The sequence below is a fragment of the Trachypithecus francoisi genome, unplaced genomic scaffold (genome assembly GCF_009764315.1).
Source record: "Trachypithecus francoisi isolate TF-2019V2 unplaced genomic scaffold, Tfra_2.0 Lachesis_group2, whole genome shotgun sequence".
NCBI lineage: Eukaryota > Metazoa > Chordata > Mammalia > Primates > Cercopithecidae > Trachypithecus > Trachypithecus francoisi.
The window spans coordinates 141,997,136-142,013,282 of NW_022681465.1; the positions used below are offsets into that span (position 1 = coordinate 141,997,136).

General features: G+C 39.6%; 1 protein-coding gene across 2 annotated transcripts in view; it reads left to right on the plus strand.

The window, feature by feature from the left end:
• GRIA1 (glutamate ionotropic receptor AMPA type subunit 1) overlaps nt 1–16,147 on the plus strand; it is a 326,869-nt gene that overhangs the window by 260,029 nt on the left and 50,693 nt on the right. The window lies entirely within an intron of this gene.

Sequence of the window (16,147 nt, forward strand, 5' to 3'; positions counted from 1 at the left end):
TTTGGAGAAGACGAACATCCAGACTCTATCCGGGGATACACCTACCTGGCTCAAAGAAAGAGATGGGAATTAGATAAATGTCAAGTGTCTTCTACAGTACCCAGCTCAGAGTTGGTTCTCAGAGAACAGTGGCTATGATGGTGAATATGTTTTGGGCAAAGTGAAATTGTTGCTTGTTCACATTCTTGTCTGCACTTCCACAACATAGTACAGGCTGTTCCTGCTCCAAGAAATGCCTTTCTTTCTATTTCAGAAAGTTCAAAGCCAGCCTGCCCTGCAGAGCCCAGTTACATGATATCTCTTTCCATGAAACCTTTCCAAAGTTTTCCCAGTGGGATGTAGCCTTTCCCACCTCTGCGTGTTCTTAGCACTTAATCAGTGACCATCCATGCTGTTCACTGCAGCACAGCTATCATAGTTGTTTCTGTGTGGGTCACATCTCTTCTATTAAATTGATTTTCTCTTAGGTATTTCCCTTCATGCTTGGTGTGTAGTCAGTCCTCAGTAAACATTTGTGTAATCATTCATTTATTCAGTATATGTTCACTGAGCACCTATTATGTGCCAGGCACTATGCTAGTGCTGAGGGTATAGCAGTGAATGACATTGATAAGACCCCTGCCCTCGCTGAAGTTACACATTAGTGGAGGGAGATAGATAATAAATGAATAAACAAGTCAATTGGTAAATATATAATTATATAAAGATCACATATACTTTGATAAGTGCTATGAAAGAAATGAAAAAAATAAGAAACAAGATGGGTGATGGAGGTAATGATACTTAGAGTGGTGCATATAAAGAGGTGACATTTGAGCTGAAACCTGAAGGGTAGCAGGAGGCAGGTTTGGAACAATTTCTAGGAAGTGAGTTCCAGGTAAGGGGATAAACAAAATTTGCAAAGGTCTCGACGTAGGAAAGACTTCTGTGTTTTCTAGGAACAAGAAGATCAAAGTGGCTAGAACATAGCATGGAAGAAAAGACAGTACAAGAGGAGATAAGAGGCAGGCTGGCTCAGGGAGTGCCTTGGTAGGATACTTGGATTTTATCTTCTAAGTGGGACAGATTTTAAGTGGGGTGGGAACAACATGGTCCTACTTATAGTTTAAAAAGATCTCTCTGGCTCTTGTGTGAACGTGGATTGTATAAGGACAAGAGAAGAGGCAAGGAAATGTTATGCTAGAATCTACTATCTGGAATGCTGCCTATGAAGATGAGGGGATGATTGGACTGGATGGGCTGGATGTGTGGGTGAGGGAAAGAGACAAGTCAGAAATGACTCCCTGGTGTTAGGCTCGAATAGCAGGGTGGACAGTGGTGCCATTTCCTGAGATGAGGAAAATGGAGAAGAATGAGTCTTGTATTTATTTGCACATATTTTGTGAGGGTTCATTGAGAATTTTATGTTGGATACTTCAGGTCTAAGGTATCAAGTATGCAGTTAAATATACACATTTAGAAAACAGGAGAGGGGATGGAGATCTAAATTGGGGAGTTTTCAGCCTCTAAGTATAAAGGCCATGAGTCTGGAGGAGATCATGAGAGCAAGACTGGAGACAGGGATAGGAAGAGGGCTGAGGCTTGAGCTTTGGGCACAGCAATAGCTCAAGATTAAACAGAAAGAAGAAACCAGCAAAGGAGACTAAGATGGGCCAAACTGTGAGGCAGGAGGAGACCAAGGAGAGTGTGGGGCCTAGAAGCTAAGAGAAGTGTTTTCGGAAGAAATCATTGTCATCATCATCATTATGAGTAACATCTTGAGCTCTGCCATGTCTGTGCTAAGTGTGAGATGTGACTTACTAAATTCACAAGTCATGAGATGGGATTCATTATCTCCCTTTTTCAGGTATGAAAACTGAGGCTTAGAGAGAGTCCTATTCCATTTGTATTGCTATAAAGGCTTACCCCAGGCTGGGTAATTTATACAGAAAAGAAGTTTATTTAGCTCACGTTTCTGTAGGCTGTACAAGAAGCATGGTGCCAGCATCTGCTTCTGATGAGGGCCTCAGGCTGCTCCCACTTGTGGAGGAAGGCAAGGGGGAGCTGGCATGTGCAGATCATATGGAGAGAGAGGGAGAGAGAGAGAGGAAGATGCCAGGCTCTTTTTAACAGTCAGATCTTGTGGGAACTAATAGAGCAAGAAATCACTCATTATTTCTTGCTCCAAACCCTTCATGAGGGATCAACCCCCATGACCCAAACACCTGCCACCACGCCCCACCTCCAACACCGGGGATCAAATTTCAACATGAGATTTGGAGGGACAAACATCCAAACTATATCAGAGAGTGAATCAAAGAATGAATGAATGAATGAATGAATGAATCTACATCCATTTTTTTGCAAACTGCCCACACTGTGCTCCCATAGCCTACCTAACTAGAAAAAAATAGGAACAAAAGATGATTCTCTTTGAAATACAGCCCTGCAAATGCTAGAATAGTATACCAGCTTACAGAGCACTGGGCTTTCCTTAGAGCTTGTTGTCCAACCCCCAGCCTCCCAACCCTGAGACTCACCCCCAGAGTGCAGGGCCCTCCCCCATCTGGAGTGCTGGAACACAGTGACCGGCAGCTGGGGCAATTAAAATGAATCACTCCAGCTCTGCCAGGGAAGAGCTGAGTGATTTGCAGCTGGTGACAAATGGGATGATTTGCCACCCAGACGCAGCATCTTGGATGAAGTGGCCTCATCAGTGGAATTGTTGCATTTGGCCAGCGCTAATTACCCTGGTCTAGGAACCTCGATGCCCAGTATCAAGTGAGCCTCTCTCTGAACACAGCTCAGCTCAGTAATTAGTCAAGATGGACTTTTTTCTCCCAGTAATTTAGAGACAGGCCATCTGAGCCTGTGCCTTTATGCCCGTTTTCATTCCTTTTTATAAATAGCCGTTTGAAGCAGAGGACAAAGGGAAATAGGTTGCACTCAGTGACCTCTTGAGCTCAGTTGAATGAAGGCACACAGGAGGTGTCCCTTCTGTCCCCTTCCTCTTGGGGATGACAGGACGTGTTTTTGAAATAAAGAAGAATGTCCATATCCAACTCCTTGTCAGAGATGTCCCAGAGGGGAGGTTGCTGGGATCAAGAGTTGATTGCTGCTTAATAACTTTCCACTCCCTACACTGGCCCCAAGAGTCTGCTTTCCTGAAGGCCCCCCGCCTTAGTGTCTGCTCCCCCTGCCCCTCTACCTAGGTTGCTGCTCCTCACACTGTGTGCATACCTCCATCCTGAAGGGCTTATTCTCTGCCAGCCAACTTTGCTACCTGCTTCAATAGCATTTTTATTTTAAATTCTTAAGAATACCTGTAAGATGAGTACAACCATTACTCCATTTTGTAAAGAAATAAGCACAGGCTGGGCATGGTGGCCCATGCCTGTAATCCCAGCACTTTAGGAGGCTGAGGTGGCCGGATCATGAGGTCAGGAGATCGAGACCATCCTGGCCAACATGGTGAAACCCCGTCTCTACTAAAAGTACAAAAAAAACTAGTTGGGCATGGTGGCACACATTTGTAATCCCAGCTACTCAGGAGGCTGAAGCAGGAGAATAGCTTGAGCCTGGGAGGCAGATGTTGCAGTGAGCCAAGATCACACCACTGCACTCCAGCCTGGACGACAAGAGTGAGACTCTCCAAAAAAAAAAAAAGAAAAGAAAAAAAAAGAAGGAGAAGTAAGCACAAAGAGACGTAGTGATTTGCCCAAAGTCATACAACCAATAAGAAACAAGGCAGGATGCCCTCCAGCTTCATCTGAACCCTGAGCCCATTCTCTTGACAGAGAATGACAGTACCCTCTGCTTTCTCTGTAAGGATCACACAATAATAATTGTCAAACAAATCATGACAATAGGTTATCTGGGTGTTTGTGCAGAAGAATTAATAACTGGATAGATGGTTTTAAAAATGTGTCAACTACTGTTGCATATTAGCTTAGATCAAAGGTGTCTGATATTCACAGTAGGGATTAAGAGCAGGACTCTGCAAACTATGGCCCCCAGGCCAAATCCAGCCTGCTGCCTGTTTTGGCATTCGTTATTGGAACACAGCCATGCACTTGCGCTTACATATTGTCTATGGCTACTTTTCACTGTGCAACAGCAAAGATGAGTAGTACAACAGAGACCATAAGGCTCGCAAGCCTGAAATATTTACTACCTGTACTTTGACAGAAAAAGTTTGCTGGCCTCTGTTTAAGAGCTATAAATCTAAACTGTGAGATTAGAGGCACATATTTAAAGGCCTGCAATGAATCCTAATCAATAACCAGAACAAGAAATGCCTAACTATCAGAACCCAGAGAATGGTCCCATCAGATCCATTACTATCCTCCATTAGCATCAAGTTATGCCCTAAATGATATATATACTACTTTGTTAACAAAAGGGAAAAAGATCCTTTGCAAAAAGAGACAGCCCGCTTCCAGCACCTAACTCCCAGACCACATCAGAGTTCATTTACCCAGAAGGCGTGAACTGTCCATTGAGCATGTTTCCTCTCCCACAGCCCCTGCTCCTGTGGATCACCTAATGCTGTCACTTGGATCTCGGCAGTCAGCCTGCCCCTTCCAATTTCTGTGGGCTCTGCAGTGCTTTTCACCCATCATCATCATTGTTAATCAATAAATACCATAAACAACAATCATAGTAACATCTTAAATCAATACAGCTGAGTGATTATATTGTAATGGAAGAATGATAGTGGTTTAATGGGAATACAGAAGGGGTGGCTCAGAACTATGCTGGCAAAAGTTGGGGAAGTTTACAGAGGAGGTGAGATCTTACTCACCTCTTCTATTTTACATCTACTATTTTATACCTACTGGCATTCTCCCAGCCCTGTACCTGTTCTGCTTGGTGATCTCCCACTCCTACTTCAAAATCTAACACAATATCTCCTCTTCTGGTAAATTTTCCTGACCTCTGCTAGCAGAGTAATTAGCAAGTCCTTCTGTGTTCCTTCCATGCTTCTTTCTTACTTGTCATATAACTAAGATAGTAGAATAATTATTGTCTATGACATTTACATAAGATGGTGATGATGGCTTAACAGAATGCTAACTATACTGTGAGCTAACCATACTGTGCTGAGCACTTTGCAGAAAATCTGTGGTGTCTGACATTAAATTTTATGTTTTTTAATGAGTAGGCTCCACTGCCTTCCTATCTTCTCTATCAGACTGAGCCCACAGAAGGGAGAGATCATGGCATATTCACTTTTATTTCCCCAATGACCAACAGTGTCTGCCATATAAGAAATGCTTGCAAAGTAAATGAATAAATAGTATGGTACTCACAGTCCTAAAGATTCCTATCTCCTGGTTCTTCAACCAAACACTAATCTGTGTAATGCTATGAAGAGATTTTATAGAGGCAATTAAAATCTCAGTCAGTTCACTTTAAGACACAGAGATTATCTGGGTGGGTCTGGCACAATCAGGTGAGCTTTTAATAAGCAAGAAGTCATCTCCAGCTAGTGAATGTTAGAGAGATTCAAAAAATGAGAAGAATTTGACACACTATTGTGGGCTTAAAGATGAAGGAAGTCAAGTGATGAGAAATGCAGCAATTTCTAGAAGATGACAGCCAGCAAGGAAACAGTGACCTCAATCCTATAACCACAAGGAGATGAATTCTGCCAACAACCAGTGAGCTTGGAAGAGATAAGAACCACAGCTCCAGCCAACACCTTGGCTTCAGCCTAGAGAGACCCCGAGCAGAGAATCTAGCCACCTTTAGACAGACCTCTAATCTACAGAACTGTGAGATAATAAATGAATGTTGCTATAAGCTGCTGTGTTTGTGCCATTGTGTTATGCAACAGTAGAATACAAATACAAGCAGGTTTCCAATTCTATCAGATATTGGTGGTCAGACTGCTGACCAAAAGTTCCACTGGGCTTTGAAGAAGTCAGTGTTGCTGAGATCCAACATCACAGAGGAGTCATGAGTTAAGGAAGTCCATGCCCACCCATAAATGAATCAGAATTAGGTGAGGGAGGTAGTGTCCTGCAATAGCTAAAGTGCTGGATAAGAAATATGAAATCCCAGTTTCTAGTCCCAGCTCTGTCATTGCCTTACAGTGTGACTCTGGGCCAGTCATCTTAGGTCTTTGAATTACAGTTCTCTTATCTGCAAGATCAAAATATTCCTACTTCTCCCATCCATTTTACAGGGCTGTAAATGAGATTGAAGTAGGATAATAGGTTCAACAAGCCGCATAAGTTGTAGCCAATTCTGCAGGCAAAAAAAAAAAGGGGGGGAGATTCCTCAAATACATAGGGGGGTTTGGGAAGAGCCAGGCCAAGTTGCAAGGCTAATAAAATTCAGGTAACTAGGCAGACAGACCTCCAAGGGCTTCAGATCACAGCTGTTTCTTCCCTGCCAAGAAAAGTGCTGCTTTGCCCTGTGGCTCCCTGGGAGAATAATCATCGTCAAAAAAAGTAATGTTTTGTGTTTCAACAGCACTTTTCCAAATGCTTTCCCCTGTACCATTTTAATTCCAACAGCTTGTATCCGTTAAAGGAAAGCAATGGACTAAGAGTCTTTCTAGTTTTAAAAGTTTTGGTTTCTCACAGTGTAGTAGGGTAAGTCTAACCTATTATACAGAGCAGGAAGACAGAGGCCCAGCTAGGCAGGTGACTCACCAAGTTATGGAGATGGTCAGTGAAAGAGCAAAGACTCTCATTCCCAGCCCTGGCCTCTAATAATTCTATCTCCCTGCCTTTAGTATGGAGCTGGGAAAATGTAGCTTTCCTGGATAGAGGCCCAGCCTCACCTGAGCAAGTTCCAAATTGAAGGTAGGGCGGATTGCCTTGCCCTCAAGTTCCTCTCTTGCGAATTACATGCAAATGAACCATTGGGATTAAGTCAGACTTTGAACTTTTTTCCCCAGCTCTCCAGTTATTCCAGAAATGACAGTTGCTGGCTAGTAAGCAGCAAACTCTTTCTTTGGTATTGTCATTAAGTAGGCGGGATGTGAGGACTGAAAAAAAAAAAACATAAAAATATCAATTAAAAGAGAACAGGGAAGAAGGAGTCTTAAATCTGTGGAACGTCTGTGGGAAGGCTTTGGGCTTCACTAGATGATCCTGAACTTGGGATGGCTTCACTGGGTTCTTCAGTTTAGGGATGTTAGAAAAGGTGGCAGCCATCCTGAACACTTGGTTTGATGCCGTGACTCTAGACACCTTGGACCATACACAGTTTTGGATTCTCCTGACCCTGACAATTCTTCCCAGGGTCCAAAATCCAATGTGCATAGAGATGCCAGGTTATAAGACAGAGATTATTTATGCATTCATTTACTAATGAGGGTCTGCTCCATGCTGAGCACTGGAGATACAATGCTATACCAAAGAATTAAAAGATTCCTTTGCTTTCATGGAGCTTATGGTCTAGGGGAGCAAAGACAATGGAAGAGGCAAACAGATGCCATAGTTCTGCTGCTATGGGAGCTACACGAGGCTCTGAGTCTTACAGTTGAATACTAAAAATGTAATGGTTAGGATGAGGTCTGAAGGATGAATAGGGGCTGAGGCATTGATCAGGGGAAAGAGCAGCATGTGATAAGGATGGGAGCCTTTTGAATATGAGGGGCCAGACAAAGAGCAGTATGACCAGAGTACAGCAAGTATGTTGCTGGGTGACATTGGAGAGTGAACCAGGGGCCGGACCACACAAGGCCTCAAGGCTCATCAAAGAGTTTGAGTTTATTCCAAGTGTTAAGAGAAAAGCTTTGGTGGGTTTTAAGCAGAAAAACAACATGGTGCAATTAATATGTTTCAAAAGATCACTCTGGTTACCTTGTACAGGTAGCCTTGTACAGGTGGGCAGTGGGGGCATAGAGGACGGGATGGAGGCAAGAAGTCCAGTTCAGCCTCAAGTGACATCAACAAGATGGCAGAGCCAGGCACAGTGGCACACGCCTGTACTCCTAGCTACTTCGAAGGCTGAGGCAGGAGGATTGCTTGAGCACAGGAGTTCTGGGCTGTAGTGTGTTATGCCGATCAGGTGTCCACACTAAGTTTGGAATCAATATAGTGACGTCCCAGGAGCAGGGGACCATGAGGTTGCCTAAGGAGGAGTGAACTGGCCCAGACTGGAGTTAGAGCAGGTCAAAACTCCAATGCTGATCAGTTATGGGATCGTGCCTATACATAGCAACTGCCCTCCAGCCTGGGCAACATAGTGAGACACTGTCTCTAAAAAATAATACATAAAACAAGACGGCAGACTAGGAGATAACCTGCTCATATCCCCCTAACAACATTTAGAATTCTGCAACCATCTGCAGGAAAAAAAGTCTATCTGCAGGAGCATTGAGCTTCAGGTAGGAGGTTATAAAACCCTGGTAGAGCCCTTAAAGAAGGCTGTTTTAAGAGTGTAGAATAGCACCCAGGTAGCAAACTTAATCATGCTCTCAGGTTCAAACCTGTAAACAACTTTGTTCGTGAAAGGGCTTGGCTTCAGCCCTATTTGCCTTTGAGCCTGCAACCAACACCATCTGCCAATGGGTCCAGGAGAAATCATGCACCTTCGTGCCTCTGCAGAAAGTTTTGATTGACTGCCGACACTAGTCTTGCCAGTGGATCTGAAAGTTATCTGGCAGTTTGGCTCCAGCCCCCTATAGCTGTAGGCCCAGCTTATTACAGCTTGCACAAGGGAAGCTCACTCATACCTCACAGACCGGAAATTGTCCATAGGAACCTCTCTGATAGCCAACAAGGCTCCATCCCACAGCAGATCCAGAGGGGGCCCAGTCTCAGCTTTCACCCCTCTTGCTACAGTTGGGAAACTCCCCCACCCATGCAGGAAATTGGTTGGAAAGTACACACATCTGGGCTACTAGGGTGAGTTCACCAGCATCTATGCCACAGTGGATCCTGCGGGGGCCCAGTCTTGGCTTTAGTTCCACTTAAACTGCAGTAAGAGAACTGCCCTGCCCATGCAGGAAACTGCTGTGAGCACACATGTCTGGAACACTGTGGGCAGGCTTGCCAACCTCTGTTCCACAGCTCCTCTCACTATAGTCAGGAAATTGTCCCACTTATTCAGGGATCTGTCAGAAAACATAAAGTCATATGGACCAATGAGACAGGCTTCTGAACTCAGGTTCCTACCCATCTTCCCCACACAGCTCTGGTAGCCCCTTTGACTCTTCTCTAGGTCCGACTAAGCTGGAGTACCATCCCAACCTCTAAGTCCTCACAAGACTTACAGAGAACCCTACATTAGGGTACCCTCTAGTGTTGAAATGGCTGCAGCAGTCACAGACTCTGACAACAGATTAGATTGCATAAATTTTTGGACAGGCCAACTGAAGGATGAACACAAACAAGGCCAGACTGCAAAGATTAGAATAAATATCTAACTCTTCATTGTACGAGATTGACATACATCCACAAGCATTAAGAACAATCTTGGAAGTATGACCTCACCTAATGGACAAAACATGACACCAATGAAGGACCCTAAAGAGATGAAAATATGTGATCTGTTGGACAAGTAATTCAAAATAGCTGTGTGATTTAGAACTTAAAGTATAATAATTAAAAAAAAATTTAAAATTAAAAAAGAGACAAAATAGCTGTGTTAAGGAAGCTCAGTGAATTTGAAGAAAACACAGAGAAACAATTCAACAATTTAACAGAGAGACTGAAATAATAAAAAAAATTCTAGAACTGAAAAATACAAATGAATGAAAAAAATTTAAATGCAATAGAAAGTATAAACAGCACAAGTTAATCAAGCAGAAGAAGGAATCAATGAGCTTGAAAACAGGTTCCTTGAAAACACAGCCAAAGGAGAAAAAAAAAGAAGAATGAAATAGAACAAAGAAAGCTTATAGAATCTATGGAATAGCATCAAAAGAGCAAATATTTTGGTCATTGAAGTTCAAGAGGGAGAAGAAAAACACAAAAGGTTAGACAGCTTATGTAAAGAAATAACAGAGACCTATCCAAACCTAAAGAAAAATGTAATTATCCAGGTAGAAGAAAGTCAAAAGTCACCAATAGGATTCAACCCAAATAAGACTATCTCAGACATGTTATAATCAAACTTTCAAAGGTCGAGGACAAAGAGAATTCTAAAAGCAGCAAGAGAAAATAAGCAAATAACATGTAAGAGAATTCCAACACACCTGGCAACAGACTTCTCAGCAAAAACTTTGCAGACCAGGAGGAAGTACTCTTGGTGACACATTAGAAGTACTGAAGGAAAAGATAAAAACTTGCTAACCAATAAGCCTGTAACCAGAAAAGCTATTTGTCAGGATTGAAGGAGACATAAAGATTTTCCTGGACAAATGAAAGACCCAGAAATGTGTCACCATCAGACAGTCTTACTAGAAATGTTAAAGAGAGTTTTTCAAATGGGAAGAAAAGGACACTGTGTAACAATAAAACATATAAAGTTATAAAACTCACTGGTAAAAGCAAATATACAGACATTCACAATATTCTAATATTATAATCATGGTGTGTAAACCACTTACATTATTAGTACAAAAACTAAAAGACAAAACTATGAAAAATAACAATAACTACAATAATATGTTAAGAGATAGAGCTATTGAATGTTTATTGTAAGCCTCATGGTAGCCACAAAGGAAAGATTTCTAATAGTTAAACAGAAAATAAAAGCATACTACTAGAGAAAAATCTCTTAATCACAAAGAAAAACAGTAAGAAAACACAGAATCAAGAATCTGTTTCTTTAAAACTAGAAAACATGTAACAAAATGGCAGTGGTAAGCCCTACCTGAATTACCTGAAATGTAATTGCTTAAATCATCCAATTAAAAGACATAGAGTGGCTGAATGAATAAAAATAAATAAGACCCAATTATATGCCACTCACAAGACAGTCACTTCACCTATAAGAGAATACATAGTTTGAAAGAAAAAGGAGGGAGCAAGATATTCCATATAAATTAAAACAAAAAAATGGGGCAGGAGTAGTCACACTTACATCAGAAAAAAATACATTTTCAGAAAAAAAAATTGTAACAAAAAAGACAAAGCAATTATATAATGGTAAAGGAATCAAATACAGCAAGAGAATATAATAATTATAAATATACAGCCAGCATCAGAGCACTTAAATATGTAAAGCAAATATTAATAGATGTAAAGAGAACTATACTCTGCAATAAAATAATAGGAGAAACTTCAACACTTTCCCCAATAGACAGATCATCCAGACAGAAGATAATCAAAGAAACACCAGACCAGATGTTTCTAGATGCACTCTAGACCAAATGGACCTAACATACATTTACAGAACATTGCATTCAAGAGTTGTAGGATATACATTCTTTGCAACAGAACATAGAACAGTCTACAGCATATATCACATACAAAACAAGTATATCACATACATATATCACAATACAAAACAAGTATTAACAAATTTTTAAAAATCAATGTTATATTAAGTATCTTTTATAACCACAGTGCAATAAAACTAGCAATCAATAACAAGAGGAACTTTGGAAACCATACAGAATTACAGAAATTAAACAGCATGCTCCTGAACAACCAATCAATGAGGAAATTTTTTAAATTTTTTTAAATTTCGTGAGACAAATGAAAATGAAAATATGACATATAAAAACCTATGAGATACAGCAAGAGGAAAGTTTATAGAAATAAACACCCATGTCAAAAAAAAATAGAAAGATATTAACAACCTAGCACTGAACTTCAAAGACTAAAAAAGCAGAACAAACTAAATCTCAAATTTACAGAAGGAAATAAATCATAAAGACCAGAACATAAATGGATAAAATAGAGGCTAAAAACAACACAAAAGCTCAAAAAGAGTTGCTTTTTGGAAAGATAAAGCTGACAAACCTTTAGCAACACTAAGAAAAAAAGAAATGACTCAAATAAATAAAATTATAAATGGAAAAGGAGACATTAAAAATACCACAGAAATACAAAGGATCGTAAGAGACTATTATGATAACTATACACAACAAATTGTAAAACCTAGAAAAAAATAAGTTCTTAGACACATACAACCTATCAAAATTAAATTATGAAGATATAGAAAATCTGAAAAGACCAATGACAAGCAATGAGATTGAATCAGTAATTAAAAGTCTCCCATCATTAAAAACCAAGGACTGATGGCTTCACTGCAAAATTCTACCAAGTATTTAAAGAAGAACTAATTTAATTATTCTCAAACTATTCCAAAAAAATTGAAAGGGAGGAAATTGTTCCAAACTCATTCTTTGAAGCCAGAGTTACCCTAATCCCAAAACCAGACACAACAAAAAAGAAAACTACAGGCTAATATCCCTGATAAACATAGATGCAATAATCCTCCACAAAATACTAGCAAACCAAATTCAACAGCACATTAAAAAGATCATGCACCATAATCAAGTAGGATTCAGCCCAGGGATGCAAGAATGGTTCATAATATTCAAATCAATAAACATGATACATCCCATTAATAGAATCAAGAATGCAAATTATATGATCATTTCAATATATACAGAAAAAGCGTTTAATAAAATTCAGCACCCATTTATGATAAAAACCCTCAATAAATTAAGTATAGAAAGAAAATACTTCAACACAATAAAGGCCATATATGACAAACTCACAGCTAACATCATATTGAATAGAGAAAAGCTGAAAGCTTTTCCCCTAGGATATGGAACTAGATGAGGATGCCCACTGTCCCCACTTTTATTCAACATTGTACTGGAAGTCCTAGCCTGAGCAATCAGGCAAGAGAAAGAAGTGAAGAGCATTCAAATTGAAAAAGAAGAAGTTAAATTTTCCCTGTTTGCAGATGACATGATCTTCTATATAGAAAAACCTAGAAACTCTGCCAAAAAACTAATAGAAATTCAACAAAGTTGCAGGGTATAAAATCAAAATACAAAATTCGTAGCATTTTTATAGTCTAACAGAAAACTACATGAAAAAGAAATCAAGAAAGCAATTCCATTTACAATTGCTCCAAAAAACACATCTAGGAGTAAATTTAACCTGGGAGATAAAATATCTCTATGGTAAAAACTATAAAACATTGATGAAAGAAATTTAAGAGGACACAAGCAAATGGAAAGATATCCATTATTCATAACTGAAAGAATTAATATTGTTAAAATATCCATACTACCCAAAGAATCTACAGATTCAATGCAATTCCTATCATAATATCAATAACATTCTTCACAGAAATAGAAAAATAATCCCAAAATTTGTATAAAACAACAAAAGACCCTGAAGAGCCAAAGCAATCTTGAACAAAAAGAACAAAGCTAGAAGCATCACACTACCTGACTTCAAAATAGACTACAAAGCTATAGTAACCAAAACAGCATGGTACTGGCATTAAAACAGACACATCACACAGACTAATAGAACAAAATAGACAACCTAGAAATTAATCTACACATTTACAGCCAACTGATTTTCAACAAAGGTGTCAAAAATATGCTCTGGGGAAAGGATAATCTCTTCAATAAATGGTGCTGGGAAAATTGGATATCTACATGCAGAATTAAACTAGATCTCTATCTCTCACCATATACCAAAATCACCTCAAAATGAATTAAAGACACAGATATAAGATTCAAAACTGTGAAAGTGCTAGATAAAAACATAGGGGAAACGTTTCATGGTAGTGGTCTGGACAAAGATTTTTTTAATAGAATCTCAAAATCCCAGACAACAAAAGCAAAAATAGACAAATGGATTGCATCAAACTAAAAAGCATAGCATTGCATAGCAAAAGAAGCAATCAACAGGGTGAAGAAACAAGCTACAGAATAGGGTAAAAATATTTGCAAACTATGTGTCTCACAAGAGGTTAATATTCACAATATATAAGGACCCAACAAAAATGCAAATAAGTCCATTAAAAACGGACAAAAAACCTACATAGACTTTTTTTGAAAAATAAGTACACAGATGACCAACAGGTATATGAAAAAGTGTTCCATATCGCTAACCATCAGGGAAATACAAATCAAAACCACAGTGAGATATCACCTCACCCTTGTTAGAATGGCTCCTATGAAGAAGACAAAAAATAGCAAATGCTAGCAAGGGTGTGAGGAAGGGGAACCCTTATATTCTGTTGGTGGGAACATAAATAGTACAGCCATTATGGACAGCATTATGGAAGTTCCTCAAAAATTTAAAAATAAAACTACCATATGATCCAACAATCTCACCATTGAATAAATATATAAAGGAAATTAAATGAGTACATCAAAGAGATATCTGGCACTCTCTTGTTTATTGCAGCACTATTCACAGTAACCAAAATATGGAATCAACCTATGTGCCCATCAACAGATGAATCGATTTTTTAAAAAGTGGTATGTACTCAACGAAATAGTATTCAGCCATAAAAAAGAATGAAATCCTGTCATTTGCAACAACATTAATGGACCTAGAATACATTATGTTAAGTGAAATAAGCCAAGCACATAAAAGACAAGTGCCACATGATCTCACTTATATGTGGAATCTAAAAAAAAAGATCTCATAGCAGTACGGAGTGAAACAGTGGTTCCAGAGACTGGGGAAGTGAGGAGGAGGGGGATGGGAGGAGATTTGTGAACAGGTGCAAAGGCACAGTTAGATAGAAGGAATAAGTTCTTGTGTTCTATTGCACAGTAGGGTAACTATATTTAACAATAATGTATATTTCAAAATAGCTCAAAGATAATATTTTGAATGTGCTCACCACAAAGAAATGATAAATGTGTGAGGTGATCTACATGCTAATTACTCTGAATTGATCATTATATAACGTATACATATAACAAAACATCACATTGCACCCCATAAATATGTACAATTTTTATGTGTCAGTTGAAAACAAAATAAAATTTAAAAAATAAAACAGGTACAGTTTAGAGGCCATTGTGTTCATCCAATTTGGGAAAGCTGCTGCAGCTTCAAATGACCTCAACACTTGTGTCTGCCACCTACTAAGATGAAAAGAGCACTGGGATAGTTCTATGTGAAGACTGGTGTGATTTTTCAGAACCGTTGTGCACTGGTTCTGGGGCATTGGGGAAGTGATTTTCCCTCTTTGTATCTATCTTGCTTGACTGCTTAATGAAACTCGTATATCCTGGTCTACCTACCTATGATTTTAAATCACACAATCTCATAAATGGAAAAGCGTAAGAGGAAGCAACTGGTCCCTATCCCCGTGTGAACCTTGACCCCTTCTCTTTCCTCCTTAGAGTTGCATCCCCAGCACTTGCTGTCCTGGGGAACAAAGAGTCACCACCAAGTATATCTCTGTAAACAGTTCACTACTTGAACACCTTCAGAAATGGAGAAACGCTCTCAGTCTCAGGATAGCCATCTCAATGTTGTACACCCTATCCATCAAAAATACCTTCCTCATATTTAAGTAGTAGTTGTTGTCCTGAAACTTCTGTGAAGTTCTCCTAAATCAGGTCACATAGTACAAGCCTCATGCCAACTCTTCAGTGAACACGTCTCTTCAAGTCTCTTCGTCTGGTTAAATGTTCCCTGTTCCTGCAACTGTTCCTCATGCGACACAGCTTTGCTCCACTCTCCTGGTCTCATTCATTTCAACAAGTTTCCCTCTCTCTTATTTTCCCCTCCATGTGAAACACCTAGGAGCATTCTTTTCCACATAGCAAGCAATGACATATATTTGTTGGATTTCTTGGAGTGAACACTGTCTGCCTAGAGTGAAAAGGGATCTCCAAGAAATCAAGGTAGAGTGAAGTGTCAAGGGACGTGGGAATAACACATATAAGGTCAACACAGATAAGCAGTGTGGAACAACAGAGCAAGCCAACAGGCCTGCGTACTGCTCTCCTAAGGCACAGTAGACTCTTGGCTTCCTTTGTAAAACTCATGGGTTGCATTGGTGATTTCTCTGATTGTTAAATATATGGTTTCAATTAAATGCTGTCACCTATTGAAGACTCTGAGCTTGAGGCTGTCAGAGCACTTGTCAGAAAGGGCTTAAAGGTACAGGAGCTCCAGAATAACACTTCCTCAATAAATTGAACAGGATGGAAACAGAAATGAAATGCAAATAACTTTATCACTATAGGATTCATTATTATTCGATGCCCTAACTGCTTACCACATAAAATCACAAGTCACATGCAAATCAACTTATA